At 38.0% G+C, this 26,007-nt stretch overlaps 1 long non-coding RNA gene across 2 annotated transcripts in view; it reads right to left on the minus strand.

The window, feature by feature from the left end:
* The window catches only part of LOC145553268 (uncharacterized), a 50,972-nt gene extending 32,955 nt beyond the window's left edge, over nucleotides 1–18,017 (minus strand). The window contains exons 1-2 of one of the 2 annotated variants that reach the window (XR_014089571.1): nucleotides 17,709–18,017; nucleotides 17,529–17,601 (exon numbers count right to left, since the gene is read on the minus strand). This is a non-coding gene — a long non-coding RNA (uncharacterized LOC145553268). The remainder of the gene's footprint in view (nucleotides 1–17,528; nucleotides 17,602–17,708) is intronic. The other variant, XR_014089572.1, reaches the window with a different exon arrangement.
* Nucleotides 18,018–26,007: the final 7,990 nt, after the last annotated feature.

Genomic DNA, 26,007 nt, shown 5'->3' on the forward strand with positions numbered 1-26,007 from the left:
CAACGTTTTTATCAGCGTTTCACTGAGAAGTACCTCCTATAATGAGCTCAGCTGATGCTCAGTTCCACCAGGTGTTTGCTAATTGATGCTGGCTAGTCTGAAGGAGCCTAGGAGTAGCTTCATCCTCGAGGGCAAGGTTACTATTCACCGAGGCATTTTGCACATCTGAATGGTTGCCACGGGAGATTAAGGGATTTCTCAAACATGCTTGAAATAATCAATGCAACGCTCCAGGTGTGATTTTGATGTGGGAATAGTATCAGATGATGTGAAGCTCAAAAAGGTGATTTTACATCATACTTCCCCTTTAAAGTTTTGCCACTCAAACTAATGACATTAAACCACAATGGACACAATGAACTTTTATAAACATTCGCGGTTAGATTTGAAGCAGCAAACAAGCCCACAGCATAACAGGATGCAATCAGTACAATATTTGACCTAAAGTCAACATACTTTTGAAAAATGTGAAACAAACTCAGCTTTTATTCTCTTTTGTTGTTTTTCTTACTTTTTGTTTTTACTTCAAGAATGAGACGATGAAGTGCTCTTGAAGTAATCAGTCTGGCCATTTTTATAAAACTTACATAGAACATACACAGCTTTAAAGTGATATATTGATTCCAGAGGTCAGGTTTCTATTCATTTGTTAGTTTTGCTAACAAATGTTAAAAATGTGGTTAATCAGTTATTACAGCATCTGAAAATAGATTAAAATCACGTCAGGTTTAAAAAAAAATTCTCCAAGTATTCTGAACCATGTTTTAATAATTTTAACATTTTTTACTTATTCTGAATGATTGCAACAATATGTTATGGATGACTGCAGGAGCTTTTGTTAACCTTTAGATTGTTGAATGAACAAAACAACAGAATAAAGAAAACTTCTCCCTTGGGGATTGCTGTGTTTGGGTGGTGACTGATTGTCTCTGGCAGTGTTGTGAGAGCCCGTTGATTTAATGCTTTCCATTTTACACAATTGAATCAAAACAACCCCATACTGTCTCACAAACATTATTGCCCCATACCCATCTTCATCCATTTCTCGGCAAACATTCTTTCTGTAATATCGCATGACAGTCAGGAAGGAGATTGATAGCGGGATTCTTTGCAGCATTAAGGCTGGATTATTAAGTTTTAATGTTTTTAGGTTTTTATTCTGTGGCTGTTTTATCACATTTGTTTGGTCCATACATTATGCTTCAAATCTAGAGGTTTTTCTTTGATGGTTTTGTTGATGTAGACTTAGCATGAGCATAGGCGCCAAATCCAGAGCACCCATGTGTGCCAGACAGCCTAAACTTGTCATTGTTTTAATGACCACAGCAACGAGTCATGCAACCATGGTGAGAACCATCGATATATTTGTGACTGGATAGGACAGCACCTATTAGTCGCTATAGCTAGTGACGCTCAAGGCAGGCGAAAACTTCCAAATGCCCAAGTAATGATTCATTTACATCATGTAATAATGGTATTCCCTCATCAAAAACATGAGGGAGTGTTGCTTTGATTCTTTTAATGCATGTTGGAGGAATCCTTTAACCTCGGTGGCAATCATTCAGCACAGATCCTGGGAGGATCTAGAAGAAGCTCCTCCTCAGAGCTGCAGTTCAAAAGTTTCCTCTTCACAGAGCGCCTCTCCCCCACTCAGCTCCTTCAGACTAGCCAGCAGCAATTAACAAACTCCTGGTGGAACTGCACATCTGCTGAGCTCATTATAGGAGCTACGCTTAAAAAAATGTTGTTCAAGGGTTAATAGAGAAGCCATGTGTGATGAATTCCTGAAGGCGGGGTTTCAGAAGGAGTTCCTTAAAGAGACAATTTCAAGGCGTTAAATTACAAAGTAAAAATTTCTTTAAGTCATACCTGATGCATATATAACATTTATAAAATCTGAAGGTAACATAGGTACTTTATTGTGACATAAACTGGCACTATGTGCTGCCCCTTTGATGAATTCCTGGTTTACTCATTTTCTATAGTTTTCCTCATCCTTTACATGATTCTTTTAAACTTTTATTTATCCATAAAAACCAAGCCATATGTTTTGAAATTCCCCGTCAAATATCAGTGCGGTGAGCTGAGATCATCCAGAGTTCAGACAGACTCAATTTCAGCCCTATTTTTGTTTTCTGCTTTTACTCCTCTTCCATGTTTGCCAGGTCCCACACGTCGCCCCGTTCTCCCCGTCACCGACTTCTCTGCATAGGCACCAAATAAGACCATAGACCATTGTATAATGGACCTCTGACCCCTTTTGTGCTCTGTCTGAATCTCAAAAACTGACCACATGAAGCATAAACCACACACAGCTACACAAAGCAAGCAAAGAGCCTGACACAACCTAGATTCTCCTGGCTGTTTGAAAAGAGGAGGTTTGACTGATCCCCTATAGACTCTGGAATCATGAAAGAGAAGGCAAGACTCAGAAGGAAAGGACTAAAAGGTCAAATCTCAGGTGAGAGAGAGACAGAGAGAGAGACAGAAAAACAAAAACAACTAGCTCGACAGTGAGCTAGCGAAACCAGGAGATTCCTCCTGGGAGACGTGGTAATGAGATTCATTGAAGAAGGGTGGGGAGAAATTAAAGTTTCACAGAACTTAAAGTAAATCCTATTCATGGGGGGCAATTTTCATATGCATGCAGCATTTCTCACCACACACACATTCCCCGACACACAAAGGTTCTCTCCTTGCTAATAAGATCCATAATACTCGCCACAGAGACAGACAAGGACCATTCAGCCAGCACAATGCCTGGGTTATGAAGCCTCGAAACAGCAAAGATAGCTGCTTAATGAAAAATAATTATGATAAAACTAAAAGAGGGTGTTATATTGGAGAGAGTATGTCATGTTTTTGTAAAATTCACCGTAATGGAGAGACATGACTCAGCCTTATGCAGTCAGACTAATGGGAAATCACTTGTTTTCAAGGTAGGAGTTGTCTAAAGTTTTAAAACAGTTTGCCCTTGGAATGATGACGTAATTAAAGATAACTTGTGTACCTGCAGTGTACCTGTTGCTTTGGAATAAGAAAAGACTGTGTGACCCTAACCTTTACCACCAAAATCTAAGCAGCTCATCCTTTGACTTATGTGATGAGCAAATTTGTCTACAGTGTTTGGTATCCCAGATTCAATGATGAGATTTTGTGCATTGTCTTCACCTCCAAAGAGGACTCTGAAAGACACTCGTTCTGCCATCATTCTTTGCTAATTTAAGATGGAGACACAAAGTGGACAAGGTATTAGTTTTGTTTATTTAAACACTTAACCACCCAAGCAGACTGGAGATAATAACAGCATATTACTCTCCTGTCCTTTTTAGTTTCCTTAATTTCTCTATTTGGTACATTAGCAAAATACATTTGGAGAGAGAAAAATATTATAGAGAAATGTGTGTAAAAGCTGGTGGAAAGCGTTTTAACTTTTATTATTAAATAGTGTATTGACTATTTGTCCCCAAAACTTAAATTCAAAAATCAAAAATCTCAAAACTAAAAGTGATCAAAACAAAAAGTGAATCTAACTCAAATAGTCACCTGATGCACCGTGGATTCTGGTTTACACAGCCCAAAAAGATCAAAAAGTCGAAATGCAGTTCTTTGGTCGTTTTATTTCATAGTTCAGGCAAAAGGTTACATGTTTCACAGGATTCTGCTGCTCTGATTCCTGCACTTGTTCTCTGACTGATAGACTGACTGAAGACTGATGACTGGTAAAAAACCTTGTGACCATCCACGTGCATAATAAGCTACCTAAGACCAGGGGTGAAAGTAGTTTAAATTCTCGGGGTACTATGACAAAAAAAAAAAAAAAAAAAATATATATATATATATATATATATATATATATATATATATATATATAATATATATATATATGTATATATATATGTGTATATATAGAGTCTTTGTGTGCTTTGGAGTTTTTGTGCTGATTAATTTTTTGTGAAGCGATAAAAGCTGGTAGCTCTTGAATTGCTACAAAATAAAGCTGTATTTCCCTCAGCCCACTGGCTGCAATGTTGACACCTTGAGATGCCATGAGACCTAAATTATGATCATCATGGCATGGAGTGCATCCCAGTTTTCCATGTCTGGCATGTAACCATTCATTTTATCTTTTAAACTGGTTATATTGATCCTGTGTACACATAGAGGGATAATCAGTAGCCTAGCATCATGACCTGTTTGTCTTAAGATCCTGCAGCTTCCATTTCATCTTCCTAACATGATGCCTCCTCATCCTGACTCTCATACTGACAGGTGGAACCACAGAGCTCTGTTAAGTTAAAAGCACATCTTCTGAAGTTGGGATATTTTCCTCCAAAAGGTTCCAGAGGAATCACCTCAAGCCAGATGTTGGACTGAATTTTATTTCAATGTCATTGTGAATGTTAGAGCCTCGTTTTCAACAGTGGAGCTATAAAGGTTGAAAAAGGTTATTATTCTGGAGAAAATCTCATCAACATCAATATTTCCACTAAATAAGAGGCAAAAAAAATGTTAGAGGAAAAGCCTCTCACACTCTGAGCCCGACAGCACCAAGACTATTTATCTATATTAGACAATTAATTTAATTTCACATAATTATCGCGGTACAGGCCATTGTTTGTTAAATACTTAATAAAAAATATTTACCGTGTTTGATGTTGTTGTAAATGACGTACAGTAACAAAAAAACGAGATAATTAGTCCAAGTTTGTCGTTTATTGAACGTTCAGAAATTACAGCGGCTGTGATAAGCCAAGAAGAAGGTAAAACAACCTGAACAGTGATCAACTCTAAACCACTCGCACCTTTTTACTCTCGTCTCTCTCTGTCATTTAAGCACACCCTTTGCCATGGCAACCTCCTGCACTCCACAAGCCGATCAGAGATCACGTTAAAAATATAACATTCAGTCCGTTACTTTGCGATCATTAATAAACTTCTCATGAACACAGCGGTGGTTGATTAGTTAATTTTAAACTCCTGCTCTGCTGGTTATTTTTGTAATGGAACCGAAACGCACAGGATTGCGCAACACTTTGTTGAAACAATAGTTACTGAGATTATTATTGTCGTTGGGTCATTAATTTGAGCATAATTTGTTGATTTTTTTGTTGTTGTTCTTTAATAAAGTTCTGAACGTTTGATAAGCCAGTCAGAGGAGGACGTGCTGCTCTCAGCGTCCTGGCGACGTTCAGTTTGTCACCTAATGCTGAGATCGACTCAAAACCTTCCGCGATCGACGTATTGCACCGCTGCTCTAGCAAAGCACAAACAGTTCAGAAACAATGTGAAATGGGAAAAAAGCTATTTATTAACTGATTAAGTCGTGTTTTAGATTGTTCTTGAAAAACTAATCAGTCACGGCTGATTAGTGGGTGAACTCACGGCTGCACAGTGAACCCATTGATGTTTTTACAGCAGACAGCCGCTCCTCTCTTGCAGGTACTGCGTACCCCCGCTAAATCTTTTAGGGGTACACAGTACCCTGCCATACCCCTTTACTTTCACCCCTGCCTAAGACCCACCTATTTATACCGTAAAATACCCACATCCCAACTGAATTAATTAACTAATTAAGTGAATTCCTAATCAAAGAACTTATTCTAAATAACCAATTAAACAAAAATTCTAATGATAAATCAACTAGAAAATAAACAAAAAATAAGAATAAACTAAGCAATTTAAATTCTAAGATTTAACTGAAAATGGAGAAATAGCTCTTACACATAGTATGATAATCTGAATACTCAGAATCTCCTGCCATTTATTTCTTCCAAGTATTTCCACTTGGCTTATTGGAAAACCACAAGGACAGTTACACAGTTTATATGATGAACACATTAGGAGTAAAGCCAGGAATATTAGTAGTCATCCTTTTCAACCACTTCACCAATACCTTCCAATGTTATCATCAAGGATATGATACGGAGTATAGGCAGCAACAAGGACCATATGTAAGCACTGACTTGTGTGAAAAGCAGTTAAAGGAATAAGCTCTGAAAGGTTTCTCCTGGAGAGAAATATGATTTGCTGCTTGTTGAAAAAAATATTCTAGTCGGTTGCACATCCCTTGATTTTAATAACTGCACAGTATTTAATGTTGTCATTCTGTCATTACTGTCCAGGATATCATTCCTAATTAAGTTATTTATTTTTATACTTTGATCTTTGTGTAACTCTACATGGCTGGTCTTGTGTTTTATTCTATTGTGCTTATTTGTTTTAGATTCTAGATAAAACTATGAGGAAGAAAACTTGAAAACATACAGTCATGGCCAAAGGTTTTGAGAATGATTCAAATGTTAATATTTACGAAGTCTACTTGATAAGTCTACTTTGATAAGTAGACTTTGGCAATTTGCGTATACTCCAGAATGTTATAAAGAGTGATCAGCTTAACAGCAATTAATTGCAAAGTCAATATTTGCCTAGAAAATGAACTTTATCCCCAAAAACACATTTCAACTTCATTGCAGCCCTGACTTAAAAGGACCAGCTAACATCGTTTCAGTGATTGCTCCATTAACACAGGTGTGGGTGTTGACGAGGACAGGGCTGGAGATCAATCTGTCATGATTAAGTAAGAATGGCACCACTGGACAATTTAAAAAGAGGCTGGAGCTTGGAATCATTGTTTGTCTTCTGTGAACCATGGTTATCTCTAAAGAAACACGTGCAGTCATCATTGCACTGCACAAAAATGGCCTAACAGGGAAGAGCATCGCAGCTACAAAGATTGCACCTCAGTCAACAATCTATGGCATCATCAAGAACTTCACGGAGAGAGGTTCCATTGTTGCCAAAAAGGCTCCAGGGCACCCAAGAAAGACCAGCAAGCGCCAGGACCGTCTCTTAAAAGTGCTTCAGCTGCGGGATCGGGCTACCAGCAGTGCAGAGCTTGCTCAGGAATGGCAGCAGGCAGGTGTGAGTGCATCTGCACGCACTGTGAGACCAGGCCTTGGAGCAAGGCCTGGTCTCAAGGAGGGCAGCAAAGAAGCCACTTCTCTCCAGGAAAAACATCAGGGACAGACTGATATTCTGCTAAAGGTACAGGGAGTGGACTGCTGAGGACTGGGGTAAAGTCATTTTCTCTGATGAATCCTCTTTCTGATTGTTTGGGACATCTGGAAAACAGCTTGTTGGGAGAAGACGAGGTGAGCGCCACCACCAGTCTTGTCTCATGCCAACTGTAAAGCATCCAGAAACCATTCATGTGTGGGGTTGCTTCTCAGCCAAGGGAGTCGGCTCTCTCACAGTCTTGCCTAAAAACACAGCCATGAATAAAGAATGGTACCAGAATGTCCTCCGAGAGCAACTTCTCCCAACCGTCCAAGAGCAGTTTGGTGATGAACAATGCCTTTTCCAGCATGATGGAGCACCTTGCCATAAAGCAAAGGTGATAACTAACTGGCTCAGGGAACAAAACAGAGATTTTGGGTCCATGGCCTGGAAACTCCCCAGATCTTAATCCCATTGAAAACTTGTGGTCAATCATCAAGAGACGGGTGGACAAACAAAAACCTAGGAATTCTGACAAAATGCAAGCATTGATTGTGCAAGAATGGACTGCTATCAGTCAGGATTTGGTCCAGAAGTTGATTGAGAGCATGCCAGGGAGAATTGCAGAGGTCCTGAAGAAGAGGGGTCAACACTGCAAATATTGACTTGCTGCATTAACTCATTCTGTCAATAAAAGCTTTTGTTACTCATAATATGATTGCAATTGTATTTCTGTATGTGATGAAAACATCTGACATACACACATGAAAACCAGAGGGCAGCAGATCATGTGAAAATATAATATTGGTGTCATTCTCAAAACGTTTGGACATGACTGTACACATGGTGGGTAAAAACCAAATTTCTAAATTTGTTTTTACAATATGTGCTACTAAATGTGTCATTTGTGTTCTGGTAAATCATTTTTTTAACAGTGATAACATGAAAGAAAACGTACTTATTGTTGAACAGTAACAGAAGATCCCAAAGAATAGAAGAAACTGACCTTGTGGTCAAGCAATCCACTCTGCACATGTAGTTTGATACGTTAGAGTTGATTTTTGAAAGCTGGTCAAATCACCAGAGGTTTTGCCCTGAATAATTCCCCAATAATTTCTTATTAGACCATAAACCAACTTTTAAATTCACCCAAGGCTCTCTGAGCTGTTTGACTGGAAGATGTTTCTGTGGTTCCAATGTTGTTTCATGGTCTTTTAAAGGTTCCAGTGGAGGGTTGCAGGAAGTGAAAGGTTGCGTCCTTTGATCTCCCACTGCAGTCGCACTCACTTCCTGTCTACATGCTGGGCAGACTACTGTCTGCAACACTAACGACCTCTTCCAAATTACCGCTCAATGCAATATTGACTTTATGAACCTTCTCATTCAACAAAACTAAGTTTTTATATTTAAATTAATCATTTGTCTTTTAACTCAGTAGAGATATAGTTTCACTAAAGAAACATAAAAGAACTGGGTCTGTTAAAAGGTGAACCAGTGCCTGAACATAATTTTCTCAAGTATCCAGTGACAGGGACATCAACATCTGTGAGATGAGATGTCAATAACAGAGCAAACATTTAGTGGCGATAGCAGCTTTTGTTTAGTCTGCTTTAATCAAACTCCAGTCCGGTTCATTTGGGGAAGTGTGAATGCTCAGTCGAACTCTGATTTGGATTAAACAAGTGAATTCTGGTCCGCCTAAAAACCTCCATCTCAGTTTGGTTGAAGTGAACACTGGTGAAGTTCAAATGTATATTTGAACGCCAAGCAAACCGGAGACTACTCCGAAAGCAGGAAGTGGACTATAGTGGAAGGTATTCTCAGTAAATACAATCGACTTGTTGTCTTCTCTCCTGCGGTTCTAGGACACAAGAGAAATTGTACAACCACTAAAATTTCACTCCACCCCATTCTTGTTTACATTTTGGCTAGTAGGAAGTTGCCTTCAGTGTCTTCTTCTGAGGATTTTGCATTATTTCCTACTATGGTTCTTGGTGCAGCGGCTTTATGGGTGAGGAGGGGAAAAGGTTTTCCAAAAGGTTTGGTTGATTTGACACAGTGCACTGTGAAAGAGAACTGCACCAGCTGAGAATGTGAAAAATCTTGCGACTGAACTGAGTCAACAAACAATCAGGTGTGAAAACACTGTTAGTTGTTTAAATCAGCTCCGTTGGGCCAAGGACGTTTTCTTAAAACAAGATGGAAACTAATTTCCAAGGACTGGAATTTAACCTTTCTGATATAGATTAAGGATTAGACACATTTTTTATTTTTATTTTTACTTTGTCTTCCTGGACTCTGACAAGTGTTCTCACTAGCTGTGTTTCCACTGACCATATAATTACGCGATTTGACATTTGGAAAATAAAATTGGCAATTGGAGATGTCAATTTCCCAAAAATCAGTAATTTTTTAATAAAAGGTTTGGTGCTAGGATGAGGTGGATTTACTTTTCTTTTGGTTTATTGTGCCAAAGTGCAATGGGAACACTTTTTCATGTCACACGTGTCACATGATAAACAACTCAATGTTGCCACTGGCAGAAACCACAAAGCAGAAGACGACAGGAAGTAGTTTGAGGATGGTGGTGCTGTGTGTTTTAATGACTTATCACATAAACACCACCATGACTTTAATTTCTTTTCCTATTTAATGGAAACACCATAAATGCAAAACTGTTAATATTCTGCTAATGTCAACAAAATACAAAGTTCTGCACACATTTGCAATGGAAACGGAGATGGAGATAAACTGAACTCCTCCCATTTGTTGAGTCAGTTGAACTCTACAGCTGATATAATTAGTTTACCATGCTTAGCCAGCTTTTCATTGTCCAGAGCAAGTCTGAATTAGGATTATTGTGCCTTTTTGACACCTTTTCTCGTTGACTAACTTTTAAAATAAGGTGCTTTCTCAATATTGAACATTGTGAATACATGACTTTCAAGCTAAATTTCACTTCCCACATTGAATTTGAAGCTTAACGTGATGATGATGAATCTGAACGTACACTCTGCACACGCCGCATATCGAGTTCATTATGGTCCATATGTCGACAGCTGAGTCAGAACTTTGCAGTTGGACTCTGCAAAATTAACAAGAATGTGTTGAGTAGGTTTCTCATATGCACTGTGACGACATATGAGACGTATGGGGGTTCTTCGAGACGAGTGTAAAATTTAAAAGACGCCAACCAGCTGTCAGGCATAGCGAGTGAGGAGACACTGGGTTGAGTCTGACATTATGAATGGGTGCTTTAACTAATAGCTCTGCTGGACAAAGTTTAAGCCGGATATTTGGACGTCTCAGCAGTTGCTGGAATGAGGGTGCCAAGAAAAGGGTGGAAATAATCTTTGCTTAATTTGGGGATGCTCAAAGCTCACTGCTTTGAAAAAACAGAAATATAAACAGAAATGTAAACTGATAGAAAATCGTAGGGATCAGAAGTAGGCTTGTCACAATAACAAATGTTTCTGGATGATAAATTATCCCAGAAGTTATCGCGATAAACGATAATATATTGCTGTTTTGAGACCATTTTAATCTAATACAATGGTAATGAATAATGATAGTGGAAGAACACGTTCTCAAAGATCAATACATTTAAATTCTAATGAACATCTTACACTGCAACTGGAAGATATTTCAAACATTGAAGATAAATAAATAAAACAACAAACAAAATGGAATTATTTAGTCCCTGTAAACAAAATCATCCTTCATAAAAATGGCTGGTTGAGACCAAAGCACCAGACTGAAGACCTTTATTGTCCAATTTTGATGGAGAGAAAACTGATAAATCATGGAAATAGAAATTATTGAAAGATTTTTGCTTATTGCCACATTCCTAATCAGAAGAAGAGGTGAATTGTCAGAATCTGATCAATTTGGAGAACTTTTACAGTTAAAAGTCAAGATGACTGAATGCTGAAAACAAATCAGATGTTTTATCAAAGTACCGGTGGAAAGGTTTGCACACTGATCCAACCAGCCTGCAAAAAGTTGTTACATGTTTTTGTTTGACATGTGCATTTCTTTGTCACATTAGAGCTGGAAAAAGTGATTTTTTTTTAGTCTCGTTCGTTTACGTCACAAAAAACTGACTGTTTTAGGGTATGTAAACTTTCGAACTGAGTACATCCCGTCTCGTTCCAGTGATGCAGGATGTGTGTCATGTGGTCAGAGTCCAGAGTTCCACCTCTGATGATGATCGGCAGCGAGAACGTAATCTCCCCATCTGCAACACGAAATACAACAATATCCTGGAATATGTAACAAGCCCGATGCGTACCGCTGCGTCCCATCTCCGTAAATGATCTCATTTCCTAAATTAGCCGACGCAGATGCAGATGAGGCCACGGTATACCAGAGGAACGCCGTTCAGTAGAGATCGGGGGAAAAGATCCTATTGTGATTGCTGTCTTAAGCAATCACACCCATCCTTCCCCCCCCATCCTGAAAACCCCTGTGGAGTTAACAAGCCCGCTTCTTCAAATGGATTTCTAATTGCCTTGTTTAGACAAATGGGCCTCCGTAGCAAGATGCTACGCAGGCCGCCTGTGATGCTTCTCCCAATCGTCTCCGAAGGTGGAAAATTGGCCTTTTAAAAGTGCTTTACAAATAACTTTTAATTAAACACAAGAATTAAAAACGCTTCAGTTGAAAATGTGTGGCAAAATGTAAAGGTGCTGTTGGTGTTTTAGTGAAAAATCTAAAGGGAGAAGAGCCAAAACATTTCCCGTAAGACGGCTACAATTAAAATGTATTAGAGAGTTGCAAGTCAAATGCAACAATATAATAAACAAAATGAACATGGTTCTTGTTTATGTAACTATTTAGCCGTTCTTTTGTCATATCTTGTATCAATTATCGTTAAAAAATTCTTATCACGATACAAAACAGAACGCAAATAATTGCATTAAAAATTTAAAATCTGTGTGCTTAATTAATCAAAATTAAAATAATACATTTACATTTTTATCTTCATTTGTACTTTGCACTGTGAACTGGTTGGCAGTTTATTATTTTCATTATTTTTTTTACATTTTTACTTTCTAGTTTAGTCGAGTACCTCTAGTGCAGGGTCACCAACTCCAGTCCTCGAGGGCTACCATCCTGCAACTTTTAGATTCACCTCTCCTCCAAAATGTCTGAATTTCCTCACCAGCATTCATTCCTCTCTGCAATAGGCTGGAAATGAGCAGTTTATTTGATCCAGGTGTGTTTGTGCAGAGACACATCTAAAAGGTGCAGGACGGTAGCCCTCGAGGACTGGAGTTGGTGACCCCTGCTCTAGTGTAACAATTTTATTGAAGTATTTAACATGAGGTTGGAATATTTTTGGCAATACATTTGTATATTTTAGAAATTTAGAACATTAGATGAAATTATTCCTTCATCTGTTATTTAGTTTCTAACCTTTCAGGCGGGTGGTCACAAAACAATAACTGAGACTGAAAACTAGTATTTAATGATAATCAAGTGGTGCCCTAACTTGGAAATGTACAAATTTTGTTAATTGCTTCTGGCATTTATTAATAATCATTCATTAAAACAGCACCGTGTATTTCCTTTCACCAGTATGTTTGTCAGTATTCCAGTAAAGTCGGAGTTAAAGTTGACAATACGATACGAGTTCTCTCCAGTTCTTGTTTTGTTCCATGTTTGAAAGCGGGACCAAGCCACAGCGGTGAGCCGCTGATTACACAATCAGTGTTGTTTTTCTTTCTTTAGAATTAGACCAGAAAAAAAGAAAAGATTCAATATGAAACAATAAAAACAAATCTTCTCGAGCGGAAAAGGCTGTGGTGAAATATTATTATGCTTCTGGTTGCTGTTCTCATCACTTAAAAATGTCAAACAGGAAGTGAGCTGTTAGGTGTGTGTAAATGTACGGCATGCTGTTCATCTCTCAGATAAAACTGTCATCAGAAAAAGACAATAAAAAGATTCAAAACTGTTGATTTTAAAATGATAAATTTTGTATGTCTTTTTTAATTTTTTTAATAGCTAGGACATGAGAACCCAAAGAGGAAGTCAACAGCGTCTCACATGGAGTTACAGAGCGTTGTCTCCGTGTTCCTGAAACAGACTACTTCCTGCAGATAAAACAAAGAGAAAGCTGCTGTGTGGAAGGAAAAACAGCTGGAAACGGATAAATAATCGCCGCTCTCATAAATTAAAGTTGAAAAGCGGAAAAAAAGCTCCCTGTCGTCATGAGGACATAGAGATGGGTTAAAAAAACGAAGAAAAGTAAATGATGAATAAATTGATGTGCTCAATGATAATTACTGTTTCAGATGTTGTTCCACTCAGGTCTAATGTGATCATTTAAATCATGAAAATTTCACACTTTGATTTGTGTTCGTCACCTTGAAAATGAATTGGGAGTAAAGCCTTTGTCTCGTTCAGCAGTGAAAATAAAAGCCACCGGACGTAAGAAAAGAAACGGACGCATTGTTATGGACAATTAAGTGGCGTTATCGAAGGTGGGGACGAATATCAAGATGTCAGTGCGAGAGCAGAAAACATCCCTTTCGCAAGGCGACGGCCTTAAAACAGATGAGAGAGAACTATCACACAAACAACACAACGCCGTAATCGTATGTGGGTTCATCTGCGGCGACAGCTTCGTGTGTTAAAAGCCTCCGTGGCCACAGAGGTTAAGGGCCAAAACACAGCTCTGTTATTTGGTGTTAATCGGTTGTATATGTAGAGAGTAAAGACAATTAGAGCGGAACGACGACCCTGACCTGGTCCCAGTGCTCTGCCAGAAAGAAAAAGTAGAGCGTTAAATATCGGTTTGTTCCTGGACTCAGTGGTTTCAATACATTTTTTTTAACTGCTAACTTTAGAAGAAGATGTGCTGTTTTTGAATTATATCAATTGTTTCAATGCTCAGAGTTCTAGCGTTGCAAACATACAAAACATTACAGAGTATTCTTGGTCTCTAGTTTCTACAGCAAATATCTTAGTTCACTTGAAATAAGACAAAACCAACACAAGTAACTTTCCAGCAAGAGGAGTTTGTTTTAAATCAAATTTTTCTTAAAAAAAAGTCTTGATGAGTACTTTAACAATATTAAGTAATTGACTTAAAACGAGCTCCTATATCTTGCTGAAACGTGACTTGTAAGTTAGTTTAGTCTTATTTCAAGTGTACTAAGATATTTGCACGGGAAACTAGACAAAAACATACTTGGTAATATTTTGTGTTTTTGCAGTGGAAGAGTTATTTATTCCTGTTCATGAACTGCTTCTGGAAATGTAAAATGATTTTCCAGTTTTCCTCTAATGAAACCTAAACTGCCTAACTGAGTTGTGTTTGATTCAACGAAAGGAATCGCACTGCTTCACATTATTTCTTTCATGTTTAAACTTAAACAGCAAATTTCAGGAAAACACAAACTGTAGTGGAATTTATTTGAATTTTATGAGCCAGACCAGAAAGTGAAGCAGAATTAGAAAGTGGAAGGGTAAACGATGATATTCAGTTATTTTTTTTACAACTAAAAATCTGTGGTGTGCATTACCGCCCTTCATCTCCCTTCATCTTCCATGGTCAACATTTCATTAATTAGTCACACCTGGTTCCCATGACACCCATCCACCCTCCCAGTAGTTGAAAGCCTGTCAGTTTCCTCTCCTCTGTGTCAAATTTGTTCTCCATTGTATCTTTTCCTCCATGGTGAAGTTTATTCCTCAAAGTAAACCACAGTTATCCTAACTCTAACCCAGCTTTGGAAAAGTAAGTTTTCTTCCTTGACATTGAACTTGGGCAGGAATGAGTTAAATTCATAAAGCTCCTTTCTGGGGGTTGTGACTGTGTGAACAAAGGTAGACAATAAGGGCTTAAACCAAACAACCAGGAGGCCAATTTTTGTAAGACAGCTCTCATAAAGACCGACTTCTGAAAAGTTTTCCTACAACGAAGCCCATAAAAGTCAGCTGAATAAAACGTGACCCCGAAATGATTTGACCTTACAAATCGTAAACAAGCTTGTGTCTAATTTTTTTCTTCCTGTTATTTCTTATTTTTCCTGTTAAAATCAAAGCGGGCTGCTGCCCTCTCAGGTCCTGCTAACCTGCACGGCTTGTTAAAACTCCAAAGGCAGCGGCGCATTTAAAACACAACAAAAGCAACTAATGAGAACGCTGACACGTCCTGATCTCGGCATGAATGCTCCACGGAAAGGTTAAAGAACAAGTGGAATTATTGTCCGGCGATAAGTCTGCTGCCAACGCTGCTTTTGCTTCTGCTTTTCACATTCAGTCCATTCAGTCCGAAAACAGTTGAAGGGGAAAAAAATCTAACATTTTGAAAAGTCAGAAATGTCGGTTGTGGATGTTTACATGAATAAGAGCTGTGTACAGAAGTAAAAAAAAAAAAAAGAAATTGTTTATAAAGTTGGACTTGGTAGTGTCTTCTGAATTAGTTGCACCAACAGATAATAATAATAATAATAATAATAATAATAATAATAATAAAGGTTAGATATATTATTAATTCTGTTTATGCCTGATAAGCTGGAGGCTATTATGTCTCCAGCTATTATGTCTGATAATAGCTGTCTGTACTCTACAGTACTGTACATAGTACTGGGGCCCATTATAATGAGAAGACATATGGAGCAGCGGTACTTACAAGTACAGCAAAACCTCAAATTCTGTCTATTTTGTTTTTAACTTGTGTAAGAGATCAACATGGAGCGATCTGATCCCTTTAAAATGGAAGGAAGAAGTTTGTCAAATGTGGTCAAAATATTTCACAAATGAAATAATGACTAGTGTTTCAGATTGGACACTCACAAATAAATACGCTTGGATCTAGACGCTAACATTGGAGCTCTGGCTGCTTGTTTATGTTCCTACAAGTTTGCTAGTTTTTTTCTGCAGTATTGTACAGTACTTATGGACAAATATTTTTGCAATCATTCAGATTAGATTACTAGATTTTTTCCATAAACATGGAGCTTTTCTGCAATTCCTCGAGGTGGGTGGATCAATCCAAAATATCGATACCAAGTCTATATCAGTACTGGATCGATACTAGTGTTTTAACATTCATACTTTAGTTTCAGATTCTATCTTGAAATTTTATTTTATTTGTGTGTCAGTATGTTTTGATTTACTCTCAAATCATGCATTTTTAAATTGCTATTGTTTATTATATTAATTTGTTCTTAAAAGTATTTTGTAGACACATACAAACTTTGTCCAAATTCAGTTCCAGGTTTGAATGAAATAATTTAAAGCAAAAACAAAACAAAAAAAACACATATAGGTCAAAAGTTTGAAGATGTATCAAAATAAATAAAATGTATCGGTATCGGTGATGCATTTACCTGGTATCAGATTGATACTAAAATATCCAGTATCACACACGTAGACTTTTTATTAAGATTCAATCATATTCATGATTAAATCAGAATTGCGTCTCATGTCCAACACAACATGAGACGCAATCAGATCTGCACCAGACAGAGCCAGACACGGCAAATCTGGACATAAACAGCGGCTTAAAATTAATGTTTGAAAATGATGAGAGAGGTTTGTGTCAGTGAAACGTGTCACACCACAATCCCACCACTCTCAGCTCTGACTACACATCCAAACAGATGTCTGTATAAAAGCCACAGTCAATGCTCCAGTAAAGGCTGTTGCTATTAGTTGTGCTTTCCTTTTATCGGCTTCCTTTGTCTTTGTCATGATTTTGTGATGATGCTGTCGGCTCTGAATAACTTTAAAATCCTTCCATAAATGGTTCCATCCATTATTACTTCCATAAACAAAGCGTTGCTGTAAGACGGAAACGTTCTTTTGCACGCTTTGAGGTCTGATTGAGGACTCATCATTCAGTAGCATGAACGCCAACGCAGAAACCAGCATCAAAAAATTGAGGATCAAGATGTGCTGTGTGAACTTAACCTGTGAAACGTAGAGAGGAAACTACAGTAGAAACTAAATCTAATGTGGTTCTATCTCCAGTTTCACCAAGGCAAAAGTTTCAGAACAATGTGATTAAACACTGCTTAGTGATTTGTGTGGTCAGACATTAGCTAGCAACTTTATGTTTGAAATGTACTCTACAACATTCAGATTTTATTTATTCATTGATATTTTTTATGCTGTTGTACAGGCGAAAAGCTTAGAATGAATTTACTTCAACTGGGCATCAACACTCTGAAGAATAAGAAATGAGAACAGATTGACGAGTTTCAACCAGAACTGGGGTTTGAAAAACAGATGGAATAACTTCCTTCAGTAATTGTTTTGAGAGTCCATCTATTATCTGTGCTGTATTACTATTGATAAATTCAAAGTTAATAAGTAGATAAATAAAGCAAAGGAAATCTATAGCTGAATATTACGTAACAGCTTCTCAAACTTAGCTGACACAACTTCTGATTTAAAATGTTGTAGTGAACTTCACATTTGGCTTTCTCTGCCGCTAATGCTAACACCAACCTCATGGCACTCATTTTCTCACACTGTTTAATTAAAGGTCCTCTGGCTTTAATGAGTCTTACCCTCTGTTGGTCTGTGCTTGCATCACTCCTTCTAGTCGGGCAGTGAGGAAATACTTTCAGCGTCAGACTGCAGCTAAGGTGATGAAATGAGGGCATATCACATGCAAACCACGATTTTAACAAAGTGATCAATTATGACTCTATGTCAATGTTAAACAAGGTGAAAAGCTTAAAACTTACCCAGAAAGTGTCTCGTCCTGACTCAGTGTTGAACTAAATCATGTTGTACAACGAAAGAGGGTGAAGTACAGCAGCTGCGTTGCTGAAACAAATGGAAAAACGCACTTCAGACATGTTGCTACGCGACGTCATGCAGGCAAGAGCCCAAAGAAACTGCTGGCTAACGACAACTACCATGGATTTTAGCCGTCAAATCATCAACATCTCTAATTTCCGCCTGAAATATATATAAAAAAGGAAGTGTAGTTGTTACTATAACAGAAGGCAGCTGCGATAATTTGTCAACACTGCAGCAACCACAAAACAAGGTCCAAGGGTGAACTTTTAAGTAGCCAGGAAAAGTTTTAACAATAAAAAAGGATAAAAGAAAGCAATGATAATTATTCAAACTCATTTAACAAAAGGACTTCAGTTCCAGAAGTGTTTCACAAATATCCGTATAAAACGCAATTTTAAACAATATTACAATAGGATATCTACAGTTCAGTAGGAAAATTATATGTCAATCACGCCTTGTCATTTCAAAGACAGTTTCATGCTACTACCCAGACTCCAGGAGATGGGTACGGCGATGCTTTAGTGCTTTCCGGGGTAGATATTCTGTCTCCCTTTTGCCAAACCCTGTTGCTGTGGCTGCTGTTGACTGATCTGTGTTCTCTGGTTAATAATACACAGGGTTACAAAAACAATTTTTTGGAAAATAGTTTATCTTTTGACAACTGATTTATTACAAACATCCACTACTGAATCCAAAAATAACATCCATTTCTATCAATCAGGTCACGTTTTTATGCTAAGTTCATTTTTAAATCCGAGTTTTTTGTCTAAATGGATTATTATGGATAATTACATTTTTTTACATTATCGGTTGATTTTTAGTAATATTTCTCATCCGAATTAGATTTTTAAGATATCAATTGTTTTCTAACACAATTTATTGATGAAATGTTACAAACATCGGTTACTGTAAATGTAGCAGTCGACATTGATTAATTAATTAATGTTATGGACATGTGAAGTGCATGTTACCGTCATCATTGTTCCAAATTTAGGGCTTGAACTTCCGTTTTGTGGAAACCCGAGAATGCTCAGCGACAGAGATGTCTCTCTTCAGAGTCCAACAGTAATCAGCCATCATGACTGCATCCCAGCGTCCCTGATATCTGGTCTCCATTTCTTTTATGTCCTGATGAAATCTCTCGCCCTCCTCGTCGCTCATTGATCCCTGATTCTCCGGAAACCGATCCATATGTGAGAATAAGTAATGTATTTTGATGCTCATGTTGCATCCGAGGTTTCTAAAAGCAGTCAGCATATTGGTGACAAGTTCTGCGTAGCTGCTGGCCTTGGTATTGCCAAGAAAGTTCTTCACGACCAAAACAAAAGCCTTCCACGCTTCCAGTTCCTTTTTTATTGTTTCGAAATCTGAGTCTCTGATAAGCTGACGGATTTGAGGGCCGTCAAAGATGCCAGCTTTCAACTTCTCTATGGTCAATCCTGGAAAAGCCTGGCACAAGTAAGTGAAGCAGCCACCATTCTTGTCCAGAGCTTTGGTGAACTGTTTGATCAAGCCGAGCTTGATGTGCAGCGGTGGGAAGAGTATCCTGTCTCTGTCCACCAGAGGGTTGTTGATGACGTTCTTTACTCTGCAAGGCACCAATTCCTCCCGCACAGGCCAGTTCCTCCTCGTGTAATGCTGATCACTGTCCCTACTGTCCCACATGCACAGAAAGCATGGGTACTTTGTGAACCCGGACTGCTGTCCTAACAAAAAGCTAACCATTTTCAGGTCAACACAAATGAACCACTCATGCTGATAATAACAAATTTTCTCCAGCACATACTTCACAGCTTCATACTTCTCCTTTAGTGTAGTCGAGTGAGCGAGGGGTACAGAGGCAAACAGGTTGCCGTTGTGCAGCAGAACACATTTCAGCGATCACTTGGAGCTGTCAATAAACAGTCTCCAATCTTTGGGTTCGTATTGTGGCACTCCAAGCATACGCAGAAGCTGCGCAACATCTGTACAGTACACCAAGTCCTTCTCTTCAGAAAAAAGCGGAGGTACTCTTGATGTCTGTTGCGATAGAAGGTGATGCAAGCACTGTCAGAGATGAGGTTCTTTTCCTTCAATCTGGATGCCAACAGTTCGGCTAAGGAATTTGACAAGCCGTGATCGCGAACTAGATCGTTCGTCTCATTTTGGGAAAAAGGATGTGGAGCATCACTGTCAAAAACCACTTTTTCTTCTTCTTCTTCTTCTTCTTCAACACTGGTGGAATCTTCGTCACTATTATCAGGAAGTTCTCCAAAGACAGGTACTGGAATTTCATCACGATCAGGACGACGTGCTGATTGAAGATCACGATACTTTAGGCTGCTCCGGTTCTTTCTGCTGATCCCAGTAACATCAATGCCACAGAAGTAGCAGTCACTGCAGTGGTTTGTTGGCTCCCTCCAGACCATCGGAATTCCAAATTTCAGACATGAAGTCAATTCTGCGGCAGTGCGGCTATGGACGGCATGTAAAAGAATCGTCCTTTTGCCCTCTGACAAAATCAAATTTGTCCTATTGGTAATATATTGAAAATAGAGATTAAGAATTGAATGTTGGTTTTTTAATGAGACTTTTTAAACTGTTATTTTGAGATGTTTCTATGCTCGATCTACTTCAAATGCATACTGTTCACACACAGCAGTGTTCACACTGACCCTGGAAAATGGATGGATTATATTTTGTTTTGTTTTTTTTAGTTAATATTTAAGTCGTCTGGAGATGATAATAAAAAACAAAGTGACTTTGAAATCTTACAGTATGTGGGATAAATACCTGCAAGGATTCGTTCCTGCCACACGGCGTACTCGCTCACACCACTCACACCACTCACTGATAATCAGAGCCAATTTGGAATCATCAGCTAGCCTCACCTGAAGGAACAATGGATACGGAAACCTGTAGCGAAAAAACTGCAAACCCTAACTGCTTTTGAAAAATATAAAAACGTGTGTGTGTGTGTGTGTGTGTGCGTGCGTGTGTGTGGTTGGAGCGCCTCTAGTTCATCATCTAAAAATCTCAAGTCAGCCACACAATGAGCTCCGTGCTGCACACACGGACCCCACCCCATGCATACACAAACAGATTTTAATAATCAGACACACATGGAGTTTTCAAAGAGATAAGAGGCAATACATTGTTGTGCCTTCTCCCCTAAACCCTGAGCTCCAATCTGATTAGAGGGAAGATCAAAGCCAGGCAGGCAGGCTTTTCTGCATGGGGCCTGACTCTAATTTGCCTAAGGGGACCCGGAGCACAAATAATAATCTTTTTTTTTTTTTTTCCTTTTCCATACGCTCAGGTTCCATGTCTCTCTTTCATTTCACTTATTCTTGTTTGTATTGTACTCTTTTATGTGTTTGTGTTGCTTTTTTAAACTGGGTTCTATAGATATTTCCTCCCCGCTGATCGGCTGTTTGTCGCTGCAGCTCATACATTTTTCTGTATTTTCTGTTGCTTCAAACTTTAATTTCTCTCTTTTAATTACCTTTTAGTCCTCGTGTCTACACGAAACTAAAACTCTGTTTGCCAATAATCTCATTGGAGGAAGCCTCTTGGCGCTAATTCTGTTCACTGGATCAACTCTGGTTATTATGAGTAAGTGTCCAAAAACATCTTATTAGTTATTATTCAAATTAGTAAATTTAAGGATGGAACAACGAGCAAATAAATGACTAATATTATTTTACACAGTCAGAAATACTTAATAGGAAAACTTGATTTTTGATCATTTTTAAATGATTTTGGGCACTGTTATTTAATGTTTTTTAAATCCTCCCTTTCAGGAAGTTTTTTACAAATGGACAAAAAAATGTAAATATTTTAATCAGCTCTCTTAAATATATATTTATCTCTCTCTCTCTCTCTATATATATATATATATATATATATTTTTTTTTTTTTTATTTATTTTTTTTTTTTTATTTACTTGCACCTTAATTTTTTTTCCTCTCAACGAGTTTTCAAAAAAATGTTCTACCTTGCCCTTTCAAGGCCCCTGAAGCTTGTATTTCACGAAGTCAGGAACACAAAATACAGTAACTACAGTATTTTTATTATTAAGCTCCAGTATTAGTCAGCATGTCTTGAATGACTGTCAGTGTTCCCCTCCTTGGCTGGGACTTAGAGAATGCATTAATCGTTGTGTTAGACCTCAGCGTGAAACCCTTTGGATAAAAGAAGGCATTTCAAAGAACCTCACAAAGCTCCTATGAGGATCTTGTACTTGACAGGTGACTATTATTGTGAATAAGCATCTCTGACAGTTTGTTTTAGCAATATGGAAAAGGCTTCTTTCTCCCCTTTCTACTTCGGAAAAGGTTAACATCATGCTTCTTACAAAGAGGAGTGTTATATATGTGGAAGGTCCCAGCAGGATGCTGACAGGCAAACTCTTTGCAAAAAAAGTTGAAGGTTGTGAAAAGAAACTTGTCAGAAATACTAAGCTTTTATTCCCTGTGTTGTCAGCAAAAATACACAAGACGGGTCACAAGTTTAATATGTCCAGGTCATAAACCGTTTTATTAGGTCACTGGACAGACCGGCTTACTTGTATGCACATCCCCTTCTTCACACTTTGTCTTGTTACAGTCACAAACTTTTGTTGGGATTTTATGGGAAAAAGGGAAAGTTGAAAGCAATATTATTTGTATTCAATGCCTGTTTATTCAAAGACCACTAAATAAAATCAAGTGCAACCAACTTCCTTCAAAAATTACCTCTTCACTTTCACACCAAGATACTTGAGGCAGAGTCAACGTGTGGAAACAATAGCTGAAGTTTCAAACAAAGGAGTGCAAGACTTTGTCGATGTTCCGCTCACGTCGCAAAAATCACAATTTTGCAATTGCTGTTTTCATTAAATAAGATACAATTTTAAAAAATAAGTTTGTTCATGCTTTACGTTGTTAACCATTTTGCGCCATCATCCTCCTACCACTTGATGTCTTTTTTTTTTTTTTTCCTGTCATTTCCGCCAGTCGTAACATTTGTTGATTGTGTGACGGGAACAAAGTGTTTCCACTGCAGCTTTGTGAAATACAATAATTTCGACACAGCCAAAAAAAACCATCTCACCCTAGTGCAAAAGCCGTTTTTATTTTTTTTAAATTGGCACGTTTCCATTAAGCAATTTATTTTCTTAATTCCAGTTTGAGCAATTATATGGTCAATGACAATTTTATACTTGCGGTCAAACTTGTGGAAGTCAGGCTGTAGGGTTTGTCTTAATCTGTAACTAATAGTTTCTAGAGACAACTCAATTCTTTCATTGGCTTTCTATATTTTCCAGCCGTTCATGAGAGTTTTTAATAAGAACTAAAGCAGTGGATTTACATATGGACATCAGCACTCTGTTGGAAGAAATGGTCAAGGTTTAGATTTGGGGGGGAAAAAACCCACCTGGGTATAGGCTTTAAAATTCCATTATCTGCTGTGCGAGTTGAACCATGTGGCCCTCTTTATTCCTCTGATGAAAGACGGCGCCCACTGCTACATTCACGGTGGTTAAAGAGTTTGCCCTACACGTTCCACTGTCGGCTCAGTTTGTGATTGAATTTCTACCCCAGGCCTCTTCAGCATTGCCTCAAAACGATTCCTCTTCATTCGATGAAGGCTGAATGCGACAAGACATGCCTTTGAGTATTTCAATTTCTGAGGAGACTCCTAACTTTCAGAGGTTAGTGAAATGAAATGAAGTCATTCATGGCACATTAAACTGAATCCATGTCTGACTTAGTGCCCGTGGCTTCATAAGCCCAGCAGTTTAGATATTATACTTTGAATGATTCCCAGAATAATGGAACTGCTGCCCATATTCTGTGATTTCAAAGAGCTAAACTCTGTCGTACATTCAGAGCAGCACGTATCACGGGGAACGGTTTGGGACGTAGCGTTACCATTCAGTTCCTGAACTGATAATGAAATGAAATGAATGTGGCTAGTAAATAAGGAAGTTAAGAGCTCCTACATTCTTTCTGCTTTAAACCTTTACTTCTTAAATGTATCTACTATTAACTGATTTTTTATTGTCTAATTCTAAATTATGTCGTTTAATTTGAGCATTGCCCATCCAGTAGACATACATGTATGTACTCGGCAGGAACATGAGCTTAATTAGCCCGAATTGGACATAGTTCCAACTACTAAAAACTTCCAGTAGGATCTTTGATATGAGTTGAAAATCCATCAATGACCATTATTTTGCTACCAGTTTATTATTTTGCAGTTCTGATTATTAACTATACGCTAAACATGCTAGCTGAGCAAATTGCTAAGCTAAGGTGTAGATATTGTCAGCTCTGGATCATCTTGTTTTTGCTTTGAATTGATAAAACACTCTTCGTCACTCCTCCTAGTAAAGCAAATAATTAATACCTGCTCAGAACAAGAAGTGCAGAAAAATATTTTCAACTTAGCTAGAATCTGTGTCGTCAGATTACAGTTTCCCTGGTCGGTCTTCCTTTAAAATATCACAACAGCAAAAGGAAAAGGTACAAGAACTGACAAATAAGTGGATATTGCTTTGAGGGCCTAAAACATGGATTAGTTATAAAAGGTCCACCGAGGCACAAAAGAACAACTGTAATGCATGGACGCTCACAAACTGACAACTATTCCTGGGTGATGCCGCAATAAAGGAGACAATAACTCACAAAGAAAAGCTGCTGCCTTCTTTACTTCCTGCCTTAGATGTAGGAAGCAAAAACATCCTTTCATTGTGTTCTACTCTTTCAGTCCTGTATTAGTTCCTATGTTATTTTCTACATTTCCATCTGTTCAATGGCTTTTTTTAAGTCTCGGTTTTCCCTATCACTTTTTGTTTACCAGATTTCAATTATTCTCTCAAATATCCTCAGAGTGCTGAGCGGGGAAAAAGAAACAAAGCTGTACTTTATAAGGAGGAGCATCTTTATGAACACACTGACACATGGGAGGCAAAGGAGAGCGTGTGAGATGTTGATTAACAGCAAATAGTAGAGAGGGTAATGGGAATTAGGAGTTTTATATATATATATATATATATATATATATATACACACAAAGAAGTGTGGTCATTTCAGAGCTCATGGCCTTCAGAAAAAATTGCGGTAGTCATTTTAGTTTTAGTCTTGCCTTAATTAATGAACTCTAAATCATTATAGAAGTGACCTTTAGGCTACTCAGAGTTGTCCCAAAAATAAAATTGCCCCTCTCCCCCCAAAAAAACGCAAATTAACATTTGAAGGAAATCATCTCTGTTCTGTAATTCTAGGATAGGTAAAAAGCTTGATTTGGTCAGTGACAATTTTCTTCCCCAGTTTAAACTATGATAGCAGGGCTCTAAGATTAATATGAAATTCCATGACAACACGAGTGTCCTCCTTAATTTTAAGAGGTTAAAATACAAGGGTACTTTACTTGGACTTCCTTTTTACTGAAGCGAAGAAGATAAAAATAAAAAAAGAAGAAAAACAAACAGGCAGTGTTCAGTTAACTTACTATCCCTGCAAAATATATCGTTAGCTGTTTGGTGTTTAGTCTGAAGCAAGTGGTTGAAATAAGCTGAACTGAGGACACAAAGAGACGGTGAACAGAATGAAAACACAACTCGACTGAACCTCCAAAACCGACACTAAGCAAAAGGAAACCAAATGGAAGAATTTAATTAAACGCCTTGGTGGGTCAGTGTATTTTATTTGCCTCTAGGAAGCTATTTATCACGTTTTCCTATTTTTTTTAAAAACCGTGTCTATTAGCATCTTCGGCTACCATGCCTGTTGTGTTCGTTAGCTAGCTTTTGTTGCACTGCTGTCTATGAGAATCAAAGCACAGCATTAAAGCCTGTAAGCAAAGTGACAAGCGAGCCCTAGCCTAACTACCCTGCAGTGTGAACCATAATACTGTCTAATGGATTATTTATGGGTAAAGCAGTTTACAAAACTTGTTCTAAAGCTTTCAGACACACAACGAAACAAACACACAGATCCAATTTAGAGTTAGAGGCCATTAAAGACTCTAAACAGAGAGCAGAACACGGTTAGAGAAGGCAGTGAGAGTTCATCTGCAAAATGTTTTACATTAGGAAAAATGCACAATAATGAATTAACTTTTTTTTTTAGAAACTCCTATTGTATGGAGTAATGGGGGAACAACAGCCAGGAAGGTTAGCTGTGAAATTAAGCTAACCCAGTCTCCAAGCTTAAGCAGAAAGATTTTTACAGGAAGTTGGTTTTATTGAGACAAACAAGTGCGTATCCATGTTTT

The sequence above is a fragment of the Poecilia reticulata genome, chromosome 10 (genome assembly GCF_904066995.2).
Source record: "Poecilia reticulata chromosome 10, P_reticulata-male-v2, whole genome shotgun sequence".
In the NCBI taxonomy this organism is placed as follows: domain Eukaryota; kingdom Metazoa; phylum Chordata; class Actinopteri; order Cyprinodontiformes; family Poeciliidae; genus Poecilia; species Poecilia reticulata.